General features: G+C 37.5%; 1 long non-coding RNA gene across 1 annotated transcript in view; it reads right to left on the bottom strand.

The window, feature by feature from the left end:
• LOC140498653 (uncharacterized) overlaps nucleotides 1-25,587 on the bottom strand; it is a 39,086-nt gene extending 13,499 nt beyond the window's left edge. Inside the window, exons 1-2 of the long non-coding RNA XR_011965164.1 lie at nucleotides 25,374-25,587; nucleotides 24,741-24,866 (exon numbers count right to left, since the gene is read on the bottom strand). This is a non-coding gene — a long non-coding RNA (uncharacterized lncRNA). The remainder of the gene's footprint in view (nucleotides 1-24,740; nucleotides 24,867-25,373) is intronic.
• Between the last annotated feature and the right edge of the window lie 880 nt (nucleotides 25,588-26,467).

A 26,467-nucleotide genomic window follows, 5' to 3' on the forward strand; every position in this document is an offset into this window, starting at 1 on the left:
GAACAAGTCACAACCTCTCTAAGTTTCAATTTCCTCAAATGAAAAATTAGAAAAGTTTTACTAGATGACCTCTAAGTTCTGTTTTGGCCCTAAATGTGTTATCTATAAAATTATCTTCATTAATATGAAAAGAAATCATTATTAAAGATCTTCAGTGTGGTATGACCAGTGAGGTAGACTCAAAATTGAATAAGAGATTAGGCCAGTTCCCTTTTGAGAAGTGCACATCATTCTCATGGCCCAAGCTGCATACTGCTATAATAGCCCATATTTTTTAACACTGTATTTTCCAACTGATGCTATATTGGCTGTGAATCATGGAATGCCATGATCTCTAAAAAAAAAAATCACAATTGTGACCCAAAGTGCAATGCGAAGATGTATGGTGGGTGGAAACAGGTTTCAGCATATTTCCAACAATAACTTGCACACAAGGAGTGGCATGAAAGACATTGTCAAGGACACGCACAGGCAGAAGAGGAGGTGGACCAGTCATGTCTTAGGAATGAGAGCTAACAGATGGACAGACCAAATGTTGTGCTGATAAAAGGGGTAACCACATGAAGGATATCATGACGTAGGACGTGCATATTGAAAATGTAGCCCCTAGAGACCAACTAAGAACGTAAAAAAGAAAGCAAAGAGATAAAGTCCATTTTTCCCCTTTTGGAAGTCACAGTAACTCTCCCTGTTAGATACCTATTCAATAAAATTAATACTTCTTATAACAATCTAGTATCACAGGACATTTTTAAAGTTTGTTAGGTATAGATTACTAGGCACTGACTAGAAGAAGTAAGAAAGCTGAAAAGATAATCAAACAAAATTTAGTTCATTATTTTTCAGTTGACCACATTTTTTTAAGGAACTAAGGCAGGTCCATACCTGTCTTATTCTTTAAAATTCTTTGAATTATTTCTTTAAAATAGATTGGGTCTAATTATGTGTGTGTGTGTGTGTGTGTGTGTGTGTGTGTGTGTGTATAATCCCAAGTATTCATTATTTTAGAAACCAAAGTTTGTGTGTGCCAGTGTGTGTGTGTGTGTGTGTGTGTTGCTCTAGATGGACTTATGATTGCATTGGTATAGGGAACTCCCAGTGAAGAAATTTTCTTCACAAGACAGAGTGGTTGACTTAACAATATCTATCAGAGTTAATATTTGATCTTTTCCTGCCAACAAGACTAGTTCTCTACTTTAATGTTCCATCACAATATTCCATACTCTACTCACTTTTCCACACTGCCTACCTATGAGGTTTTATAGTGAAACAACAGTTATTAAAACATGAAAGGATTCACTAACAAATTGACCATCAATAAAACTAGTTTCCACTCAAATATCCCTCTACACTTAACACTAGGCAATGTCACCACCCATTCCTACCCAACAAATAATTTTTTGGGGGAGGGGGCAGAGTCCTATAGTTCTTTGGATGTTTCTCCCAAGAGAAAATTATTATAGTCCTCCCAAGTTAAAATCATGATCTCTAATGTTATCACCTTGCTGCTAATTCAAGCCTTGACTGACACCACCTCTTTCTAGAGGGTAGAGTACAAGATTCCTCCCAATGCTTTCCTTTACAGAAGGAAGAAACTGGACTTTCAGGCTCACTCCACCCTAAGTCTGCAGGCTTCCTTCTTTTTTTTTTTTCAAATCCAGGGAACAAGATGCTTGATGTACCAGGTCTACCCTGGTTCCTCCCACTTCCCTGCCTCCTTTTGTTTGTTTTCTCCCTTAAGTAGGTTGTAAACTCCCATTTTTTTTTTAATTAATTTTAGACCCAGCACTTAGCACAGTGACTGGCACATAGTAGGTGCTTCATAACTATTCCTTGGACGGGGTTGGATTTTAATATCAAAGGATTAAACGAATCCCTTAGAACTGGTGAATTTTGTCAGGTGGAAAAAGTGTAGTCCATTTGAAAATATTTCTGCCAGGATTGTTCTCACAGTTATTTATGCGTGTTTGTATTCGTTTGTTTGCTTAGCACCACCTCTATTATAGTCACTTGTTAGGCTCTCTGTGAGTAGCTTCTGTAATTTTAATATCACACTATCACAGAACATAGAAGATGTATATCTCTAATTTTAGATATTAGCAGAGATGATAATAATTGTATATAACATAGATTTGTAAGATGCTTTATGCTTTGCAAGCCACTTTTCATCTATTAATTAATTTTATCCCTAGGGTCAGTTGGAATTCTGGTTGTGTTTTTAATGTTAAAACAGCTAACGTCTTACTCTGTCCGTCTAGCTCTCTCAGTCGCTTTGTCTCAGTCTCTCTGATTGTCTTTGTCTCTATCTGTGTGTGTGTGTGTGTGTGTGTGTGTGTGTGTGTGTGTGCCTTTTTCTCTATTTTTTCTTATATGGTGAAAAGACCTTAGTCATTTTAGTCATCTGATACTCTCAATCACTGGTCTTCCACATATCCCTCTTCCATATCAGCGCATTATCAAAGATTGGTACTAGGAAGTTGAAGTAAGAACACAGACCTAATCAGAGTTTCTTTCCACCTGGTAATTTCCCGTATTCTACCTTTTTCTTTAAAACCTAATTGGGACCAGTGTCCATCTATATCTACATTGTCTTTATCCATTGTTTGCCATTAGCTGGTTGATGATGGTAACGTAGATGATCAAAGGGGAATGTATAGAGGTGAACTTTTTTTTCAAAATCACATAAAATATACAACATATTTACAAGTTCTTATTTTTTTTTCCTTTGGGGGATAATTAGAGTTTGGCTAATAATTAGAACTAGATATGAACAACTTAAATGATACTGCTATTAGCTACATACAAAGAATTCTGGGAACCTATCCGGATTATCTAATATACAATAACATAAATGTATTGCAATTGATGCTTTCTGTGCCTAAGGCACATCAGGAGACAAAATATTCCCTGTTCAGTCCTGTGGGCATTACTTCTGCTCATCATCCAAGAGAATGCATTTAAAGGCACTTGTCAGAAGTCATTAAACTGAACCTCCTGGAGTGTACTAAATATTACCCTATTTGTAAGAAGGAGTACATTGACTCAACTTAAAATAGGTATCACTATACTCCTGACCCATTCATTCTGTGTGGGAACGGTGACTTAGATACAAGCAAGGACATTCTAAATTCATCTACATTAGAAAATATGGAAGGAGAAGCAGAGGTAGAGTGTGAGTCAGGAGTGCAATAGAAAGAATCAAACCCCATATGTCGAAGAGAGCTTGGAAATGAAACATTTTATTAAACTGCGAGCAACGATTAAAAGTTAGAAAGACAGAATAATATATTCAGTCATAGGTTCAACATTAAAAATAGGTAGGGTCTTTTCAATAGCAGTGACATTAGCATCTACTTTGCAGCTGCACCCCAACGACAATGAGACCTTTCCATCCGATTTGCAGCTGAAACTTCCTGTATGTGTTTTCTGTTTTATCACCTAAACGGTGAGCTTCTTAAGAGCAAGAACTATCTCTGTTTTTCTATTTGTATACATATCACAGTGCTTTGTACATAGTAATCACTTAATAAATGGTTTTTCATTCATTCGTCAGAAGCATATAGCAACAACTAACTGGAGGAAATGGCCTCTTAATTATTCTCCCTGAGTGTAATATCTTTCCTCTCCAATCCATCCTTCCCACAGTTCTGACCGTGTCTACCTTCAAGCCTTCATGGTGCCCTCTCCACTACAGGAAAAAATGCAAACTCTTTAGCCTTCAAATAAGGATCTCCACATTTGGACCTCATCCTACTTCTGCTGTCTTATATGCTCCCATTAATATACATTATTTCCCTCATTAGAAAATAACTTCTTGAGGACAGGAACTGTTTTTTTTTTTCCTTTTATTTTGCTTCCCACCCTGTCTGGAGCATAGTAAGCTCTTAATAAATGATTTTTGATTGATTGACTCTCCAAATGCATTTTCTATTACTGGCCTTTATATTCTAGACAAGTTAGCCTACCTTTCCCCCTCTCCTAGGCTTCCTGTCCTGCCTCTTTCTCCATGAAATTTATTTCACCTGACTTTAGTGAACTCCTTGCTCTCTACCCACTTTGCAAATTCTACTCTTCCTTCAAGATCAAGCTGAAACACCATCTCCATGTGACCCTCATGATACCCTCAGTTGAAGGTGACTCTTCACATTCTTCATATTGAGCTTATTTGTGTGTTTTTTGTGCTTCTCCAGGACACTGAAAAGTTCTTGAAGTTAGGGACTGTAGATTCCCAGTGCCTAGCACCATCTTGCACACCAGAGGTTCTTCATAAATATTTGTTGAACTTAACTAAATATTTCCATGGAACAATATCACAGAATTGTGATATTAAGACACTTTTCTTCAAGTGGAATTACTTTTTCCCCCTTTTTTTTACCACTTCAGTTTCTGTTATTTGAGGTTTCCAAATAGAACAATGTTACTGACCATTCTTAATTCCCCATTAAATGGACTTAAAATGTGAAGTGTGAGAGTGAGAGAGAGAGAGAGAGAGAGAGAGAGAGAGAGAGAGAGAGAGAGAGAGAGAGTGTGTGTGTGTGTGTGTGTGTGTGTGTGTGTGTGTGTGTGTGTGTGTGAAAACATTTGGGTTCTGAAGTCTTTGACTTTTTCTTGCCTCTGGCCTCTGTCAGGGAGGCTTGCTAACTACATCTCATGGGAACAATCACAAGCCTTGACTCAGCCCGTGGCACTGACTATTGGGATTTCCTGTAGTCATAAATGCTTTGGAGTCCAGAACTGGGGCACAGTATGTCTTCTCTTCAGAAAATTCACAGAAGGCAAGAGAATTATGAAATCTGATATCTGATTACGGATTCACCGTAAATGGTATCAAGGGAGCCAGTTAGTAATGCAAAATATCAGAAAATGTAAACATAAAATTCACTGCCAGATGATCAGTTCATGAGAGCCACTGAACGCAGAAGACTACCTTTTAAGGGTCAGAAATGAATGCCAGGTACTTTCAAATATCATCTAAATTTGAAGGTGCAATTTCATAAAGCATGAACGAAAAAATATAGTCAAGTTCAGTGTCAGGGGGGAAAAGCCATGTTATCTATCTTGAACTTGTTTAGATTTAATTGTTTTTAATGGACATTTTTTCATTCACATGTGTGTGCGTGTGAATGTGCCCTTTCATTGATGAATCTTTTAAACTGAGAGACATTAAAGTGGGAAGATACAATTGGTTGGACTGTATTTAGCCTCTCTGTCTTCAATTGAACGTTTCTATTTTCCCAGTCCTAAGAACCCAAATCATGCCTGATAGCAAGTCTGTAAAAAACAAGGTGACTAACAGCTGTTACAGAAGCAGGAGTGGCAATGGTTCCTTTTTTCCTGAGTATTCTAGTGTAACTGTTCTCCCGACAGACTTGGCTCTTACAGAAAGAAAAAAAATCTGTATAAAAGCCCTGGCCTAATTAACAAGAATGAACTAGATTTTATGATGAACAATTTATAGGCAGTTAATAGAGCTCAGACATGGTAGCCAGGAGCTAGATAATTTATCATAAAAGGAATCTGTTACACTCTTAATCCTCATCCTCTTGGTTTCACAACTAACCACTTCATGATTACCATTTTTATAAGCTTGATTTACTAACAGATGGGATTGTATTTTATAGTCACAGTGAAACTTATAGATGCTGTAAATACTTAAATCTGTACATCAATGATTCCAATTCTTTATCGGTTTCTTCCCTGTTTTACATGACAATTTCCATGGAATCATGATCCCAATTTCATTTACACTGGGTGAAGGGAGTAACTTTCAGGAACTTTTTTAGAATTGCACTAAAATCTACATTTATAAAAGTTTCATGAGATTAGTGCAGATCAATAAAAAAACAACAAATAATTTGTCAAACACCAATATAATTTTGTTCAAAAAAAATTCAAGTTTCATATAGATATTTAAGTATAGAAGTGATTATGAAGTTCAAAAAATATCAATGTTATTTCAATTGTTACAAAAAAAATTCCCACTCTCAAAACTTTTGCAGTCTTAGATGAATGAATGAATAATCTCACTGATGATTCTTTCGTCAGTTGCCATGCCTTTTAATCTACCATGCCAGCTTATTTTAATTGTAACTTGGTTCTCTGTCCTGGGCTGCAAATATAGTCTCTGAGAGAGAGAGAGAGAGAGAGAGAGAGAGAGAGAGAGAGAGAGAGAGAGAGAGAGAGAGAGAGAGAGAGAGAGAGAGAGAGAGAGAGAGAGAGAGAGGGAGAGAGGGAGAGAGGGAGAAAGGGAGAGGGAGGGAGAGGGAGGGAGAGGGAGGGAGAGGGAGAGAGAGAGAGATGAGCTATGTCCATTTAGAGCAATGAAACAAATTCAAGAGAGGCAAATCAGCACACCTTTTTTTACACTAAACATGAATTTATTTTTATTCATATTTGATGAAATTGCCTTTTAAAATCTAATCACTTTTGAAGGTACCCAATAATGCTGACCACTAAAAGGTGCTTTAAGCCTGGTGTCAATATCATAGTATAGTGTTTGAGGAGAGAATGATGCTGAATGTCATATGCATTCCCCTTTTAACCAGAATTTATTAAATTCCCACTATAAGCCAGACACTGTGTGATGCCCTTGGTGTACAAAGATACAAAGAATGAGCTAGATGCTATGCTTTCACAGAGAAGAAAATTCTACATGTGAGATCCAGAAACATCCAGGTGTTTGCTTATTGCAAGTATAAACCTTAGCTTAAGTGCAGCTGGCTGGCTAAGTGCCTGCCCTTATGTCAGCTAAATCTGCCCCTAGGGGTCAGGTTGATCACAACCCTAAGATTTTGAGCTTTTAGATGCTAGCTTTTAGATACATGATAATGTGAATAAATAATAAATTCAGACTAGTTGTCTTCTGGCTATAGCCACTCCATCTGAGGTACATAATATTCTTGCCTGGAGTCCAGAAGACCTGAATTCAAATTTAGCTTCATGTTAGCTGTGTCACTCTGAACAATCACTTAACCTCTGTCTGCCTTAGTTTCCTCAACTGTAAAATGGGGGTAATAATAACACCTCTCTCCCAGGGTTACTATAAGATCCAAACAAGCCATTTATAAAGCCCTTAGCACAGTATTTTACACATAGTAGATGCTATAAATGTTTGTTTCATTCTTTCCATCCTATGGACTGTGAGAATTCTAGTTTTGTTGCACCCAACTTTGGGAACACCCACCCCAGGACTGAATTATCCTGATTGGTGAATGAATGAGCATACATTTATATAGTTAATAGCTAGCTGGCCCCAGACTATGCCAACACATTCTTCACATCTCATTCAGTGGGTCTCTTGCCCTGGCTATTGTCTTACCATCTGCCCTTCCGTTGCCATACCCAATGCTTTCTATTACTTGTTTTGGGAGTGAATACTACTTGTTTTGAGAAAAGGCTGTCGATCAACTTCCAGTGCCTCCATTTAACATGCCTGTGAATTCTCAACCCAAAACATCTTTTCTTTTAAAAAAAAAATAACATTTCATTCCAAACTTAAGAAACAAAGCATGCATCTCTGTAACAGTAGGATAGGAAGGAAAAAAAAGATGATCATATATGAAACTGCAAATCTTTTATGTTCAACCTGTTATTCCTTTTAAATATATAACGTTGTTGTATAATTTTCTTTTTCTTTTCCTTTTTTCTTTCCTTCCTCCTCAAACCCTAGAGATGGCTGCCATTAGATACAAATATATATGTGTATATATACATATACATATGTGTATGTAAAATCATTCTATATATACTTCTATTTAGCAGTTCTTTGGATGCAGATAGCATTTTCCTTCCTGTGTCCTTTACAGTTAATTTGAGTATTTATAATAATAAAAATCACTTAGTCACTCAAAGGTGTTTTAAAACATACTGTATCTATATACAATATTGTCTTAATTCTGCTCATTTCACTCAGTTATTTGTGTAAGTCTATCCATGTTTTCAGTATATGATTGTGACTGTGACTGTGTTAGAAGAAATGATGAACTTGATAAGCTTACAAAACACCTTTTCTTGACTGTCATTCCATTATGTGTTCTCTCCACATGTTAGAATGTTAATTCCTTGAAAGCAGGTACTATCTCACTTTTGCATTTGCATTCAAACTTAGCACAATATTATGTAATAAGTGATAAATAAATGCTTTCCATTAATTTATTCATTCATTCAAACTCATCTAGGGAAACACAACAGAGCACAGTAGAAAGAGGACCAGCTATGGAATTAGAGTCTTGGAATTCAAATATTTCTTTTGATGTCTATTATTTTTGGATCCTTGAACTTTACCTCCATGGGCCTCAGTTTCTTTATTTGTAAAATGAAGAGTTGAAGTAGATAACCTCTAAGTTCTTTTCTGTCTTCAGACCTATATGAACAATGAGTCTATATGTGCGACTTTTCGCAATTTCATTTAATGTCTTTAGGCTTCGTTTTCTTCATCCATAAAAGGAGGGAGTTGGACCAGATATTGTTTGAAGTCTCTAGATCTACGATCCCTTTCCCAAAATCCCTGACACTGATCTGTATTAAAGCATAGTTTCTCTTCTTCCTTCCTACTTTCCTTCCTTCCACTTTCCTCTTTTCTTTCTTGGACATGGTTAATGTTGGAATTTGCTTTTCATGACTATACATATTAGTAATATATTTTGTTTTTCCTGCCTTCTAAAAGGGCAGAGGAAGGGGAGCAGAGAGAAAGAGAATTCAGAACTAAAAATAAAATAAAATTCAACTAAAAGAATCAAAGTATTCAAGTACCAACAAAATAATTATCCTCCTTCACTGTTGGCTATTACCAAATCCACTCAAGGACATTGTCCTCTTTGTGTGTTCACATTTTAAAAGCTTACTGGTGAAATAAGAAAGACTTCAAAATGGATAAATTGTTACAAAGGGAGGATTAAAATATGGAATCCTGGAGGAGAAGGATTCAGAAATTAAAACAATTTTACCTACAGTGGAAAAAACAGGAGTTAATTATCCAGGGTCTTTTAAAGTTGCAAAAGGGGGACTATTTTTTACTTTTGAAAATGAAATCAATCATAAATAGCACAAATCAATGTAGGAAACTGTAAGATGCTGCATATATGTTTATATGTGTTTACTTGATAGAAATTCACTACTTTTATTTTTTCTTTTTGTTCCTTCCCTCTCAAGGACGATCTTCGTGGTTTTGGTCAAGTTTTCCTACACTTTCAAAGTGAATCAAGCAATGTCTATGACCATGAGAGAGACTTTACCAACCTGATGTTTCCCATCTTATACTCCTACAACATTTCTAGATGGTGAGCTCCATGAAGGCAAGAACTTCCTCCAACTTAATTTTATATCACCTAGCACAGGGCTCTGCACACAGTGGGCAATTAATAAATGTTTGCTGAATGAATGAATTCAGTCTAGAATTGCCTTCATCGTTGACCAGATAAAGATACAATGTCTGTTAAATTTTCAAGCTCCTTTTAAGTCTTTAATATGGTCAGTCAATAGGCCTGATTCCTCCCTTTAAGAATGATATTTTTACTAGGTATAAAGGAAAGAGGATCTTCAGTACTTTTCTCCCTCTCATGTTTGCCCCTTACCTAGTAATGGAGAAAGAAAATAACAAAACAAAAAAAAAACAACTCTCATCGATGTCATACTTGAAAGTTTCTACAACTTTTCATGAGAATCCTTTGAGGCCAGTTATGCCATCATTATTATCCCCATTTTATAGATGAGGAAATTGAGACTCAGAGAAGTTAGGTATCTTGCCTGTGTTCCTAGCTGCCTAGTGGGACCCTGTCATCATCAGGACTTTGTTTGCCTAATATGTTTGGCAGTGGGAGAATGCCACCTTAAGAACCTGAGATTAGTGTACTGTCTGGACCTAGTAACAATTGATATCCACATATGTTCTTTTCCCATCCTCCACACAATGCCCCATTTCTGGTGGACACACAATAAAGGGATGTTAATGGGAGTCTGTACTGCATTTGTGTACATTTATGTCACTCATGTCTAGGTAGGGTCAGCAATCCTTCTACCACCCACCTAAACAGGTGCCAGAAATGTAATCATTTAAGAAAACTAAATGTTGCCTAGAAATAGCAATGGCAATTTAGTTCAGGTCGGCTTTCCACCCTGAAGAGTCTTTCAAAATTCTCTAAGAATGAAAAACTGACCTCCCTAGTCCCAGAATCTTTAAGTGAACTGTGTATGTGTGGTTTTTTTTTTACCACTTGTTGAAAAATAAAAATGACATCCCATAAAATTATCACATAAAAGCTGAATTTTCCAATTTGCCTATCTAAGTGACGTTACATCTTTGTGGGGTCAAAGAGTGGTATCTCTATTAAGTAAAAATTTGAGATGTCATTAACAATCTTGATATTTATTCCTATACATATATAAATATACATATATAGATTTCTTGATATTAATTCTTGTTCCTTCAGATTATCTTTTAATAAGGGATTTCTTTTTTTATCCTTCTAAATCGGGACCGTATATTGGGATTCAGGCATAGCAAGCTTGACATGTTCAAAAAATATAGCCAAATTCTCTCCCTAAGAAGGGCTGGACAAGATGGGAAAGCAAGCAAATTCTGTGTTCAGAGGCCTTTTTTGGCACCCATTTTACATCCCTAACCCCTACCACCCTACTCTTCTTGAGAGAATATTTACTTCTCCTTACAAACTTTGCTGTCCTCAACAGTGAATGACCTCCTGGCAGTCATTTATGCATCAAGATGTCACATAGGCCAAGATGTTACTTCCTTCAAGGGTATTTGCCACCTTGCTTTTTTGTGGAAAGAAAGGTCATGTCCCCTATGAATGAATTTGAGACATCATCAAAGCTGTGAAAGAAGCATAGGAGGGTTAAATAATTGCCTTCTCCCTGGCCATCCTGCCCAGCAAATGGAGCTAACAGTGTCACCTAGTTATGACCTTGAGATGATCCTCTGTAAAGATATAGTAATAAAGCTTTCAAAAGAATTTTGTTGCCCCTCTCATCAAGCCTACCAGCATAAAAGCAAAGTTGAGTCTCCCCAACTAAACTTTGTCACAGTCAGACGATGGAAAGGAGGCAAATGCCACAGGCTCTTCATTCCAAATATAGTCATTAAGAACCAAGGCGATGATCATCTCCAGAAACAAATATGCTGAGAAATGGCATTCCTTAACACAATGGGTTGCAGGAAACTGCTTTGGGTAAGTTGTGCCAATATGTTTTCAATGAGTTGCTATTAATATTCTACATTTTTTCTAATATTCTTTGTCTCTATCCTAAAATGAATTTTAGGTCTTTAACAATGGTTATATTACAAGTGTCTGAGAATGCACTAGACAGGAGGTCCATCCTATCCAGTGACTGGGGCATTATTAAGGTTAATTCGGGATGCTGATGTGTGCCTTTGCACACATCCTTTGCCCTGTGCCAAGTTAAACAAAGCTTAAACATCAAAGCTAATATTCCAAGCTAGGCCCCAAGTACCCCCACAAAGTCATACTTTCATTTCTGCAGACCCAGGTAGCCACAGGGAGAGCCAAGTCACTAGCCTCTACCCCTTACCATAAAGTGCCTACTGCTGCACAAAGAAGGATCATTGACCTCAGGCAACAGAGTGCCTGTACCATGGGACTCTCCAGAAAAGCCAAGTTGACCTCTCACAAAGCAGCTATTGGTTTCCTGTTTATGTTGGAGCTGCTGCATACTCTTAAAAAAAAGTATCCTACTCCAATCTTAATAGATACCTTAGCTTGGCAGGGTGTTTCTAGACCTGCAAATCCTCCACTGATTGTACATACAATCACCTGTGTTTACAAGCTGCTTTAGTTTCTGGCAATGAAACTAGGCACTGTGGGGGTGTTTGTTTTTCTTTCTCCTATCATAGCTCCCTCATCTAAGTACGTGCTTCTTTATTTATCCCGATAGCATCATTAAAACTTATTTGTTATCCTTGGAAGTATGAAGACTTTAAGTGCTGAATCAAAGACAGTACATCAGAAAGTAACAAATCACAGGTGAGATCAGCAGGCAGCAAAGGGGCAAAAAGGCCCCTCAGGAGTCTTGAAACCATTGTTTCCATATGTTCCATTTCTCTACACAAACTAGCCTAGGTAAGAAGTAAGACAGCATTGAAAGCAATTCAACTCATGATGTGTTCCCAGAGAATTTGCCTCAAGATTGTTGTCGCTGCTTGTTTCGTTTATTTGTTAGTTTGTTTGCATGTTTGCTTGCCAGAGCTGCTTTTGTACTAGAGGGAGAAATGAATAAAACGATATCAAGCCAGGCTTTCATCATAGGTGATGGAGATAGGCTTCTGAGTAGACTACATTTAAAAAAAAAAAAAACATGCGAAAGGAACCAAAGGTTTTTTGTTTTGTTTTGTTTTTATGAGGTTAAAATCTGCCCTGCTCTCTTCAAAAGATTTTTAATCTCACACTTCCACCCACAATGTCTATACCAGATGGTGTTTGGCAATTTCATGGGCACAACCACTTTCTTACTCAAGTTCTTCTATACACTTCTGAAACGTCTAAATTTCCTTCTAGAATGGTAGTTCTTTTCTGATTTAGCCCATCAGAATACATTAAAACTATTTTCCCCAAACATGACAGTATCCCAAGAAGTGACTACATTAGGAAGATGATCTGCATTTACCAAGACTATTACCGAGGATGTGCTGAAGCTAGCTGATGGTCCAATTTTCAATGTCAACATGAAACCTCAGAAATCAGCAAACCTACAAATCAGGGGCTGATTTATTGTTTTGTTGATTATCTAGGCTTTAGAGAGAGATGGAGAGCAGGTTAAATTTAAAAGTGTGTCTTTGTTCTTTAGGAGAGCCAATTGTTCAATTATTATGGGCATACCCCTGGCTAACAAGGGTAAGATATCCTGTGCCCAAAGGGGAACCAACATTTTATAATAAACATTCTAACCTTTTTTATCAACGTCTCCAAAAGCAATCCTTTAAGTGTTCTGTCACATCTTCCATGAAACTTTCCCAGACACCTCTAAAACAAATACTGACTTCTCCCTTTCTGGACTTCCTACAACACTTCTCATCTGATTGTTTCACATGCATAATATATTCTCACTAGATAGATTTTTTTAGGTTCCTAGAGAGAACATTCCTTGTACTACATTTATAAGCCCACAATTCTTAGCACAGATCTGGGCACAGCATAGATACTTGCTAAACACTCATTTTAAAAGTAAATAGGAATAGTGAGATGGCATTTCTGGCTAGTTTAGGCTATGTAGCCATATACATCAACTCATTAGATCACTTTCTGAATCAAATTTTCCAGGTAATTGTGACTCTCCATTCCACTTTGTGTGACAGAGACAAAGCCTGACTTATTCTATCATCCTTTCTTGAGAGGATGGTGTAGATGAGATCCTCCTGGGTCCCAGAATTCTTAGCACACATCTGGGCACAGCATAGAATCTTGATAAATGCTCATTGAATTGAAATTAAATAGAAATGGTGAGTTAGTTTCTATGGTTTCTTTCAAGACTCTACTCAAATTTCACCTTCTATAAGATACCCACATACCAACTTCTACTAGTGCCTTCCTACAGCATATATGTCTTGCATGTACATGGTTGTTTGTATGTTGTCTTCCACATTAGAAGGTAAGCTCCTTGAGGGCAAGGACAGGGTTTTGGACTGTAATGGTAAATTAAATGTGAAGATCTTTCCCATTCATTAATAGGCCCATGTGACTTGTTTGGGTCACATGGAATCCTGAGTCACATGAGTCTAAGTCCCATGGAGCAGGAAGGGTGAAAGAGCTAGAGCAGAGCTGAGAGGAAATTGGTCAGAGAACAGTCAGAGCTAGGAAGGATGCAGGCAGCTGGCTAGTGTGAGCAAGAGAGCTTGTTTGTGGCTTTGTTTAAGGGAGCTGGTTTGTGGGAAGCCTAACGGGGGAAGGCTTGGGGATGATGTTGCCCTCTGCATTGTTGTTGTGTCTAGATTTTTGTTACTAGGATGGATTTGACTTTCTGGTATCTGAATGTTTTCGTTCTGTCTTCCATGTAGAGAGTCTATTGAATTTTAAGATTCAGAATTTTGGTGGGTCACAGAAATTTGCCTGGAGGCCACATGTGACCTTCTAGGTCCTCGAGTGTGGCCTTTTCACTGAGTCCAAGTTTTACAGAACAAGTCCTTTTATTAAGGGGATTTGTTCTGTGAACTTTGGATTCAATCAAAGGCCCACATTTGACGACCTGGAGAGCCACATGTGGCCTAGAGTCCACAGGTTCCTCACCCCATCTCTGAAACCTAGAACAGCCTTTAGAGACAATCTACTCAGCTGGGGCAGAAAGAGTACCCAGTGGTTACACAACTCATAAGAGCCAAGAACCAAGTCCAAGGGTTCTAACTCTAAACTTAATGTTTTTTCCACTTCAGCATGACAAAGAAATAAAGGGATTTCAAGCTAGTTTCCCTCCCTAAAGCATACTACTCTGATGTTCAGCAAAAGGGCATCTTAACATGGCCAAAGTCTTGGTTCTAACAGTTCCTTTCAGTGACATTAATAGTTTCATGAATGAATGATAGAGAAGAAAATCCAAATAGCCCTTGGAAAGACTGAAGGTCAAGTGTTACAACATCTACTTTGGATCTTGATGGTGAAATTTGGCCTCATCAAAGTGGAAACTTATTTTGCTGAACTGTAAGTGGCAGCAGAGAAAAGGCAAAGAACACTTTGGATTAGCTGGCCTTTGGATTAGCTGGTCTCTGTCTTGCTCTCCTTCTGTTCCACATGGACCTTGGTGAGGGAGTTGGGATTTTTAAAAAATATAAAGGAAGATTTCAATTTTTGCCTCATTATTCAGGTAAAATGTCTTGTACCAATGTAGTTAAAGCCATATAGGTCGCTGCCAGTCAACAATCAACAACATACAATTAAAATTGATCAAGTGCTAACTGCAGGCAGAGTACTTGGAAGGATATAAAAGGAATAGATAAAATGGTTCCTGACCTGAGAAAATATGCAACACAGATTCACAAAATGACGGAAGTAATCTTCATGATAATAATATTGATAATAATATCTTTTAGAGAATTTTCCATTTTACAAAGCTTTTTCTGTGCACCATCTCATTCAAATCTCACAACATTCCTTTAAGTTAGAGACCACATTTTCTTCATCCTTGTTTTCCTAATAATGTACTTTTTTTTGTTTTATTATTACCAATTTATACATGAGAAAACTGAGGCTCAAAAAGGCTAAATAACTAACTCATGCACACACAGTTAATGTGTCTACACCTGGATTTGAACCCAGATCTTCTTGACTCTAAGTACAGCACTGTATTTACTTTGCCATGCCACCTAGCAAAAAACATCTAATAAGATAACTGTGAGTACAACACAGACAAAAAACATGAGTTGTAATAATGCCTCACAAAATATACCGCACTTTTCAAAATGCTTTCCCCACAATATAACTTTGAGGGAGGAAAAACATTAACATTTGCCTTTAATAGATGAGGAAACTAGATCTAAAGGGGTTTAAATGAACTGCATTCACACAGCTAATCAGCATTAGGGTCAGGATACCAAAGCAGATCATTCTATTTACAAGCTTAGGGTCCCCATCACCACCACTGCCATAAAATATTGCTCAAGTAGCTTTGTTTGATTAAGTGGTTGGTGATCATAGTTTAAATAGACAAATCATGGATTTCCTCTAAACCAGCTTACAAGTGAACCTGAAGTCAGGAAGAGTTGAGAACATGAGGTTAAATTCAGTCTCAGACACTTTCTAATTTTGTGAGCAAATCACTTAACCTCTCTTTGCCTCAGTTTCCTCTACTGCTAAATGGGGATAATAATAATACCTATATTGCAGAGTTATTGTGAGGATCAAATGAGATAATATTTGAAAAAAATGTTAAGGCACTTAGCACAGTGCCTGGCACATGGAATATGCTGTATCAGTGCTTATTCTCTCTCTCTCTCTCTCTTTGTGTGTCTCTCTCTGTCTTTCTCCCCTTCCATTTCTGAAGAGATTACACGTTCTCTCTATTAGCCCCAGGCACATTTAATAAGATGAATGCTTGAGTGTTACCCACAGGTCAAAAGACAGACCCTGGCAAAACACCTTCATATCACTGGGTCAGAAGAGAGCAGTCAAATCTTGTCTTGGAGATTATTTGAGAAGAAAGTAGAGTAAGTGTCTGTCCTCTTTGAGCATGGATAGGCTGATAAATGATTTTATAACCTAGGTAAAAGGCTTTGCATGCATTCAATTTATTATTTTTTTCTTGCTTAGCAATTCTGAAAAATTTATACCACAACAAAATATTTAACACAGTATTGCAAAATTTTAAAATATAGCAATCATATTATTTTAAATGACTACAACCCAGATTAGTATAAAATGTTCTTTATATGTTTTCTTATCTATTTCTTCTTTTGGATTATAGATTAACAGAAGGGACTTTTATGCTGTAGTTAGTGACAAAATATATTTCTTATTAATGTATAATATTTGCTGCATTAATAATTTTGTCTTTAATTATTGATGCAAATTTAATTGTGCCCTGTGTCCCTTTTTCTTGCAGCTCAATAAAAACTATATATTTCTTTAATTAGGCTTGGCTTGAAGACTGGAAGACAAAGCAAGGATGGTAACTTGCTAATTCACTGATCTATGACTGGGGAAAAGATGGAAGTAAGTGCCTTGAATCCAACTTAGAAAGACCCATCTAAACATTCTGAAGTAAAAGCATGACTTTTTTTTCACTTAACTTCACACTCAACCTCAAAAAATGTGAAGCACTGAGGAAGAGGGATCATTTTAGAGTGATCACAGTTGAAGGGAGAAAGATTGTTGCTCCCTGTCATTATGGAAAACTTGGAGAATTAGAAAGAATTGTAGGTACACATTACAGTGTACTGTCCTGTGTGGTATCATTTTCTAGAAATACTATTCAATGAAATGAATATTTATTGAGATTCTACTATATACCTAGTAGTAAGAAGAGTTTATACTAGGGTGTGAGTTTTCTACTAGACAATAAATCATGAAGAGTAAAAAGATAATATGTGACCTTTGACCTCTAGGAACTAAGTATGGAACACAACCAGAGAAGGAAAACCAGGATGGTGAAAGACCTTGAGGTCATGCTTTATGAAGTGCCCTTGAAGACATCTGGGATGTTTAACCTGGAAAAACAAATGTTTAGGGAAGATAAGGTAGCTGTCTTCAAGTATTTGAGGTTTGCCACATGAAAGAAGGAATAGTTCACTTTGCTTGGACCCAGAGGGTAGAACAGGAAGGAAGAAATGGGTAGAGGACAAAAAGAGGGAAATTTAGATCTTAAGGGAAAATTTCTTAACAGTCAGTGAGAGCGGAAGCCTCAGGAAGCAACCACTCACTGACAATCTGTCAGGCAAAGCTGGATGGTGACTGTTCAAATATGTGCTAAGCAGATTTTTATTCAAATATGGATCAGACTAGATCTCTCTCTCTCTCTCTCTCTCTCTCTCTCTCTCTCTCTCTCTCTCTCTCTCTCTCTCTCTCCCTCCCTCTCTCCCTCTCTCTCTCTCTCTGTCTCTGTCTCTCTTTCTCTCTGTCTCTCTTTTTCTCTCTCTCTCTGTCTCTGTCTCTGTCTTTCTCTCCTCTGTCTCTCTGTCTCTCTGTCTCTCTGTCTCTCTGTCTCTCTGTCTCTCTGTCTCTCTCTCTCTCTCTCTCTCTCTCGTTGAAGTCTTATCTCTGACATCAGTTACACAAGCAAGGACTCTCCCTGCATCAAACAGTTCTCAAAGATGATGAGTTGTTTCTCTGAATCAATAAAAGGAATTTCCATGGTGAAAGTGCTTCATATTCAATGAAAACAAATATGAGCGTATGTGTGTATACACACATACTCTAAAATTCACCCAGCTTATTGAGCTATTGTATGAAGTATGACTCAAATCTCTGGTGCCAACTTTACTAACAGACCAGGGAAGAACCACAAATCAAATATAAAGTATTTAAACGAGGCAGAATGATAAATCAAAAGGGAAAAGTCAAGCAACATAATTGTTGTCAGTATCTGAGCAAATCCCAGAAAACTCAAACTTTAAGGTGAGAGAGGTTCTGGTCTTCAAAGAATCCATGCCATTAGATGTAAATGTCCTTCATGGGTCTTGCCAGCTCTCTCTCCCAGCAGTTGATTGATCTTTTAGCTTGGCCTCCCATACGTAGCTTCTTGGCTCTACTAAATAACTTAGTTGCTACTGCTTTTCAGCCTGTATCATTTTCCCATTGAGGCTGGAAGTTGCTAGCTTTGTTTCCTGTCCAGTCCCTCATCACCATAATTGCCTTCTACCTCTTTATCATTACTATTCTCATAGCTTCTATCTACTAAAGCTTTGCTATCATGGCTACATTCCATCTTCATGGCTGCCATCTGCTGAAACTCTGTCCTGTCATGGATATGGCTCTTGCTGATGTTTTGGGAAAGCATCATTCCACTTTTGGAGTGAGATGAATATACTTCATAGAAGCAGCAAAACACTTTCCCTTCTGTAGTTAGTCGTTCTCAAGTCCCCACCGAGATTTACAGGATAACTTTGTTGTGTATTCAAAAAGAACAGTAAGTTATACAGAGCAGATTTGCAGTTTTATGTGGAATCATCTTCTTCATGTTATGGAAATGCTTGTTTAATCCATAAATTTAAAAATAAATAAATGGCTGAATAAATAAAACAGTCAGCCAGCACTCAAAAGAGCTACATGCATGTTAACATAATATAATATTTAGGAAACTGAAAAGTGAAAGAGAAGAGGAAAGGAGGAAGAGGAAGAAGTGAGATCTATGCTCTGGATGATGACTGATGACTAGTGCTGTTTGTAAAGCTATTTCTAGCCCCAGATGAAATCATCCATGTGAAATTTTCCTGCTTGCCATTTTTTCCAGTATATGTAATACTTAAGATTTTCTTTCTTTCTTCTTTTCTACATTTCACTTCCATTTCCTACAACTACTCTGAACTCTTAACAATCTCCAATCTCACTATCTGTTGTTCCTGACCTACTGAGCTTCAGCATGTTTACTTAAAGGATGCATGATGGCCCAGGTGTGGGTATTCCTTTCACCAGTGCAGATCACAATTCCTCTGTGCCTCTGTAGGCAGTCTTCCTATACTACTGTGGCTGTAGCAGCTTATTACTGGTAGATCCTCCTTCTGGGGATGATCCTCTCAACGCTTAAACAAGTTTGTCCTCAAACAATAAGCATAAGGTCAGCTGGTGGTGGGATATAATCAAAAAAGCCTGTCACCTTGGTAAGACCCTGTTCAAGGTTATGTAACCCATATCAACTTCACATCACAAAAGAGATATCAAAGGAGGACTTTCATGGAAAGAGAAACTATAGTTGCTGTCCTTAATCCTTTGTTTTCTAAGAGGATCAATGTCATCATGGAGTGAAGTCTTGTCTTGGGCATAAATTGGATTTAAATGAAGCAACTTTACACAAAGTCACTAGCCTCACTCTCTCTTCAAGAGTCATCAAAGTTGAGTAGCAGGACAAAAGTAAAGATGGCTGGTGATGGTCAGGGATGGAGTGAATGACCTTAGAACATCTTTGATGTCGGACCAAGCTTTAAGTGCTACACAGCATCTGCTTCAGCTGCCTTCATGGATATTGGAACAAATTGTTCTCATCTGACACTTATTAGCTATGTGACTCCAGGCAAATAATTTAACCCCTATTTGCTTCAGTTTCCTCATCTGTAAAATGGGGATAATAATAGCACCTGCCTCCCAAAGAAAAACTATAAAAAATAAATCTATATCCATTTAAAAACTTCATTGCTTGAGCCTTTCTCCTGCATTTAATAAGGATAATACCTAGCTGTCGGGGAAGAAATTTGCAGAGAAGCTGATTGTGATGTCAATAACAGGTATAGGTTTTGTAGCATCAAAGAAGGTTGATTCTTGAAATACTAAATTTATCATTAATATACTCTATTCAGAGGTATTGAATCCCATGATATACACAGAAAAAAATCAGTCTTCAGAGCTTTTTAGAAAATGACAGACATGTGAAAGTCTCATTTTTGTTCCAATGCAAATATGCTTTAGTTTGATGCTAAAATTTTCCATTAAATATAAAGCAACTTAAAGAAATTAAGGGAAAGAAAGAGTGCTATTATTCATAAGAGGAGTATTCTTAATGGCGCGTTGGTTTGGGAAAATCTTCAAGCATTTACCCTGGCAATTGTAAGGTAAATTCAATTCCCACAATGAAATGAAAATGTTTTGAGATTTTTTTTTGTTACCTATAAAAATCTTTGCAATATTTTTAAGAGCAAACTACAAAGGAATGTTTTTGCTTGGGGATTAAATTGAACTTATAGTAACATGGATTTCCCCTTCACCACCAGCATCAAAAAAAAAAAACCAAACCCATTCCTTTAAGATACTTCAACAATGCTACCATCACACACAGTTGAACTGTTAATTCTACCTCAACGATATCTCTTGCATCTGTCCCAGACTTTGGACTAACATAGTGACCCTATTTCAAGCCTCCTCATTGGTCTCCCTGAATTAAATTTCTCATCTCTCCCAAGTTTCTTCCTTATAATACCCAAGTCTGACATTCCCATGTTCAAGAAGTTATGAAGGTTGACTCAAAGGTGAGATAAGAAAAAAAACTCCTCTTTTAGCATTTAAAGCCCTTAACAATCTGAATCCAATCAATCTTTCTAGTCTGATTTCACATTGTGCACTTTTATACATTCTATGTTCCAAATAAACTGACTTATTTGCTGTTCTCCTACACAACAGTCTATCTCTCTCCTACCTCTATGCCATTGAAGAGACCATCAGCCATGTGTCGAATGTCTCCTTCATCACTTGCTAGAGTGTATTCAATTGAATTGTTGGGTATTCTGTTAAAACATAAAAAGTCATCCTAAAACAAATCATCCTGAGTGGACCACACCTAAACTTATGTCCTGCTTGATCCATCAGTTTATTGCTTAAAATTGTGGAGGTGTAGGGTGGAGTTGAATAGATACTCATTTCAAAGTAAGGTTCAGATATAACATTTATCAAATTGATTTGGATTCTTCAAAATCATTGAAACTCAAGGTTTGGAAAAAGCCTATTTGGTTATCTAAATATTCTTATCTAAAAGAAACAATTGAAAGAATTAGCTCCCTTTATGCATGGGAAAACAACTCTTCAGACTCATTTCACTTAAATCTTCAATCAGATGAATGTCATGTTTTAAAAGAGAAGTGTTTTTAATTTCCCAAGATTTTTATTGATCTATTCCCTCATTCACAATTTTTTAAAACTCATTACCTCAAAAAAGTTGCTATAAATGGACCAAATGGTTCCAATAACTCTTTTATATCACCTAGATTTGCCAGATCATTTCAACCAAATATCTTTGCTTCACCCCCACTGGACTTTCAAACATACCTGCAAATGTATGCATCATTTGCATACGGATACATCATTGCAGATTTGTGGATTAATGAGATGACACAAAAGTAGTATAATTTGCAGGTTTAATAGTGCAAGCAATCATTTCAGTGATCCTTTTCCTAGTACAAAGGAATGACATAGCAGGTAAGATGCCGGAAAGAGGGAAGATTGAGAGATCAACAATAAGTCACCTGGGATGCAAACACAAAAGTCACAGTTCATATCCTTGGGAGTATCCACTGTAATCACAGATAAGTAAATACAGGATAAATATAAAGTGCATGCAACATGACTGAAAAGTGCTAAGGACCGAGGGAGACAGCAAACACTTTATTGAAGCCAGTGACTCTAAAGCTGAACTTTGCACGAAGTTGGAGGTTCTTAGAAGTGGCAGTAAAGAGAGAAGGCATTCCAGGCAGGGGGCATAGTTTGAACAAAAGGACAGAAGCAAGAGTTTTCATGTGGAGAAGTGGAGTCAAACCTGACTCAGATACTTAATTGTGAAACTACAGGCAAGTCACAGTACCACTCTAGTCTCAGTTTGTTCCACTGTAAAATGGGGATAATACCTGACAGGGATGCTATAAGGATCAGATTTTTTTAAATGTATGCAAAATAGAAATGCCATTTAAATATTAATCTATCCTGGCAATTAAGCAAACAATAGAATAATGCCTAGATTTGTTGAGATACCAAGAGTAAAGAAACTGGTAAATAGTAAAGGGTAACATAAAAATCAATCCAATTTTTCCTTTCTCACTTATTTTAAACAAATTTGTTATAGGTTACTCAACCCACCTATGAACAAAGCCAGCCTTAGGGAGCCCCCTACATATGTGGTTGGACAGATACCCAAGCTCCCAACTTTGCCCCAACATATCTTCTCCGTTGACCCTGCCTTGTTCTTGGGATTCATTGAATCATCAAATGTCAGAATTTCAGCATCCATCTAGTCCAGTCTCTACCAGAACAGTCCTCTCTACATCACAACTGACAAAAGTATTGATTCAAACTTTGTCTGATGTAGATACTCATCAGAACTGGCTCTGGAGGAAAAAGTGAGGCTGGTGACCTTGCACAGTCCTCCTTCACTCAAATCAAAGTCAAATGCAAGCCATGTCACCATTTCCCTGAAGTCATGGTCCACTATGAAAACAAAGAACAAACAAAATAGTAGTTCAAGCTGCCTGAATGGAAACCCAGCCAGTTGGGTAACTCAGGGAGTCCTCTCCCTTGCTTCCTCCTCTCTAAATGAAGGTAAATTTTGATGGCAGGAAGCTGCCCAGTTAACTTGGGGTTTGCTGGCAAAATTCCTTCTATCCTTCCTTCCTGTCTCTTTTTTTTCTTTTTCCCCTTCCTTCCTTCCTTTCATTTTCTTTGAGATTTTCTTTCTTTCATTTTTCTTTCTTTCTTTCATTCTTCCTTTCTCTTTTCTCAAAGACCAAAGCTTAAACCTATTTCACTCTGGAGCTCATAGATTGAACCACAATTGGTTCCCTGCCCAAGCTCCACTTAATGATTATATTTTGGCCCCTCCAAACTCAGAGTGAATGTCTGTTTCTTTTTTGACCAGCAACCCTGGGAGTCTTCTCCTCCCAGTTTGATTTTTTTTAAAAAGAAGCCATCCCTTCAATCACTTCTTAAAAAGGCTTATTCACTGAATGGGTGTTACCTCACTCAGAGTGAGAACCTGAAAAGGTCTTAGCCTAAAAGAGTCAGGGTTTCCCGTTGCATCCGAGGCCATCTCCAGTCATCCTGATGGATATCTGACCACCGGACCCAGATGGCTCTGAAGGAGAAAGTATGGTTGCTGACTTTGCACAGCCCTCCCTCACTCTGATAAATCAAAGTCAATTGCAAGTCATGTCATCATCTCCCTGATGTCATAGTCCTCTTAAAAATGAAGGACAAACACAACAACAATAACAGCATGAATTAAATCCTCCAGTGAGAGAGAGCCCCTCCCCCCACTTCTATAAGTAGTCCAGTCTACTTTTGGATAGCTCTAATATTTTTTCAGAAAACTCAAATTGTCCTCTTTGCAAATCCCACCAAATCCTCCTAATTCTGGCCCCTGGAGCCAAACACAGCAATTCTAATCCCTCTTCTATGTTAAAGTCCTTCAAATACATGAAGACAAACAGTTATTATGTATGTCCTCCCTCTCTTCTACTCCTAAATCTTTTCTTCTCTGGGTTAGATGTCTCCAGTTCCTTCAACCAAGCTTCAGGTGGCATGACCTCAAAGCCCTCTACAATGGTAGTTGCACTTCTCAGGAAGACCTCAACTTTAGGAATTTTATTAAAATGCAAATGATATCAGTAAAGTGACACATAAAGTCATTATCAGTCCTTTATACATTAGGTCAAAATGCTTGAGTTGGTTTGAGATTTAGAAATCACCTATTTCAACACGCTCATTTTACTGATTAAGAAATGAAAGTCCAGGCTTAAGAGCAGTATATCTGAAGTCAAAGGATACAGGTATGAACACAGATGAATTTCAAAGAAATGAAATCAAGGAAACCCTGTAGAGCTTAGAACTGGGTTTGTTGGGTGATAATTCAAATGCGATGCTTACAGTGTAGGGCAGGGTACATCTGCATGGAATTATGATGACATGTTCAACTGAGAGAAAGGAAAAGGATATATTGAAAGGTGGCCAAGGAAGACGGAAAGGACACCTTAGACAAGTATCTGCTACTTTACAGTTTTGCTCGGGTTCAACCCCTATATTCAATGAAAAATGTTACCTTTTTAAAATAGGAAAACTACAATGCTTTGATTTCTAAGTCAGGTAGCATCACTCTCCCTTCCAATAAATCCCCCAACCCAACTCTCACTTGCTCATTGTTTGGGTTTTGATGGTTCAGAGTGAATGTAAATAGTAATTGTTTCTGTTCTGACCAGAAACTCTGCCAGTCTTCCCCTTCTGGAGTGATTCCTTTGTGAAGGCAAAGTAGGCCACATTTTACTTCATTTCTTACCTAGCCTTAACCACAGAATGGGTGTTGACTCAGACATAGAGAGACCTAGGAAAGACCTTAGCTTAAAAAGGCCAAGGTCTCCTACTGCATTCTGGACCATCACCAGTTATCTTAACCTATGTCTTGCCACTGGAATACAATGACTTTGGAAGAGAGAATGGGGCTAGTGACTTTGAACAGCTCTGCCTCACTTAAATCCCATTTATTTACAAGTCAAAATGTCACCCTCCTGAAGTCATTGGTCCTCTTCAAGAATGACAGACCACCAGCAAAACACAGCCCTGGTTTGATTTCTTACCAGCAAAGTTCAAGTTAATTTTACTTACTTGATAAATAAAGACTGGTCAAACAATGTTCTGTAGTTTATCTGCAAAACTTGAGTAATTCCCATATGCACAGTTGATTCATTAGTGTAGTTTCCTATGGTTTCCATGAAACAGGATGAGACCTTTCTATCAGAAAGAAAATAACCATTTATTAGCACAACTTTGTTCTTAGGGGACTGATTGTGATGTTCTTAAAAGGCAGCCAATTACTTTTAGAAGAAAATCTTTTTCCTAGTGTAGCAATAAAAACCCAATACAGGGTTGGAATGCTGCACGTTCCCCCTCTACACTAAGAAGTTACACTCAGTTCTAGTCCAACACATAAGAGTTGTACCAGCTCTAATCCTAAGGCAAACTTACCCCCTAAATCAGATGTCAGCTTCCTTTTGCCCTATACTCACTACGTTTTTACACATGCACTCTGCAACCAAAGAAAAATTACTTACTTAAAGCACAAAGATATTCATGGATTCATGTATAGAGCAAAGAAAGGACAGCTATTTATTTCTTCTAAAATGTTTAAAATACACAAGACCCCAAAATACGTTGACAAACAATGAAATAACATGATACTGTTAAAATTATTAAACCATGTAGTTTGTAGGCTTGCTAAATAGATACTTCAGATTTTACCTGCACTGTCCAAACAGTTCCCACCAGGACCTATGTCTTCTGGGATGCCAGGCCAGGAATGGAGCTCATTATCAATCTGAAGTCTTCTCCAAGAAGAAATGTGGTGACTATAAAGGGTTTCTCACACACTAGATGAGAACTGATCATCTTTGGATGTTTTGAATTCATGTGTTGGCCTCCAAGGTTGGAAATATTGATTTCAGGATCACCATTCATTCTCCTATGATAAAGAAAAGAAATTTAATGCAGAACAGGTTGCCAAAGGCCCACACTCAATCTCCCTTTGCTCTAGCTGCAGTGTTATGGCAGGGGAGTTACTGCAGTGCCACTGGGGTGAAGAGAGGGTGCTAGGCACTGCCCTTACCCTATCACAGAGAAGCTCATTTGATACTGATGCAGACTAGTCTTAGGAAGAGAAGAGAGGAAGGGGACTTCTTTTGAAGGCCCACTGAGTCAGAGACTCTTCTAGTTTAATGGCCAATAAGAGAATTATTTCATCATCCAAAAGTATCCAAATCCTTTAATGCTAAACTGTTGTTTCTCTGAAGCAAATAAGAAGCAAGCTCAGTACCCCTTGGCCTGTACTACTTAGAATTCAACCCTCACTATGCTAATTGTATTCTGTTCCTGAGACTAAATTGCCAAGATGCACTTGATTGGAGGTTATCCATTTCCCCATTTATAGATTTAAAAAATTAGATTCACAAATAATATTTTATGAAACTGTCGGTTTTTCTCCAATAATCATGATTTTTTTTCCTTTCTGCTTACATCTTAATTCTAGTAATTTAGCAATAGTAACTTGAAACTAAAACTACTGATTTGCTACTTGATCAATTTACCAACGGACCAAAGACTATAGCACCAATCCTTCCAAAGTAGAATGACACCTCCAAGACTGACCAGTATTTGACTTGAAGTTTTAAATTATTTCCTCCAGTCTCACATAACACTTTTTCTTACCCATCATCATATCAATGACATTCTAAATTTATCATTCATTCATTCATAAAGCACTTATTATGTTCAATGCACTGTTATTTCCTGTTTGAATATAAACTCCCAACAGGCAAGGATTAAGTCTCCTTCATCTT

This window comes from Notamacropus eugenii, chromosome 4 (genome assembly GCF_028372415.1).
Source record: "Notamacropus eugenii isolate mMacEug1 chromosome 4, mMacEug1.pri_v2, whole genome shotgun sequence".
NCBI classification, from domain to species: domain Eukaryota; kingdom Metazoa; phylum Chordata; class Mammalia; order Diprotodontia; family Macropodidae; genus Notamacropus; species Notamacropus eugenii.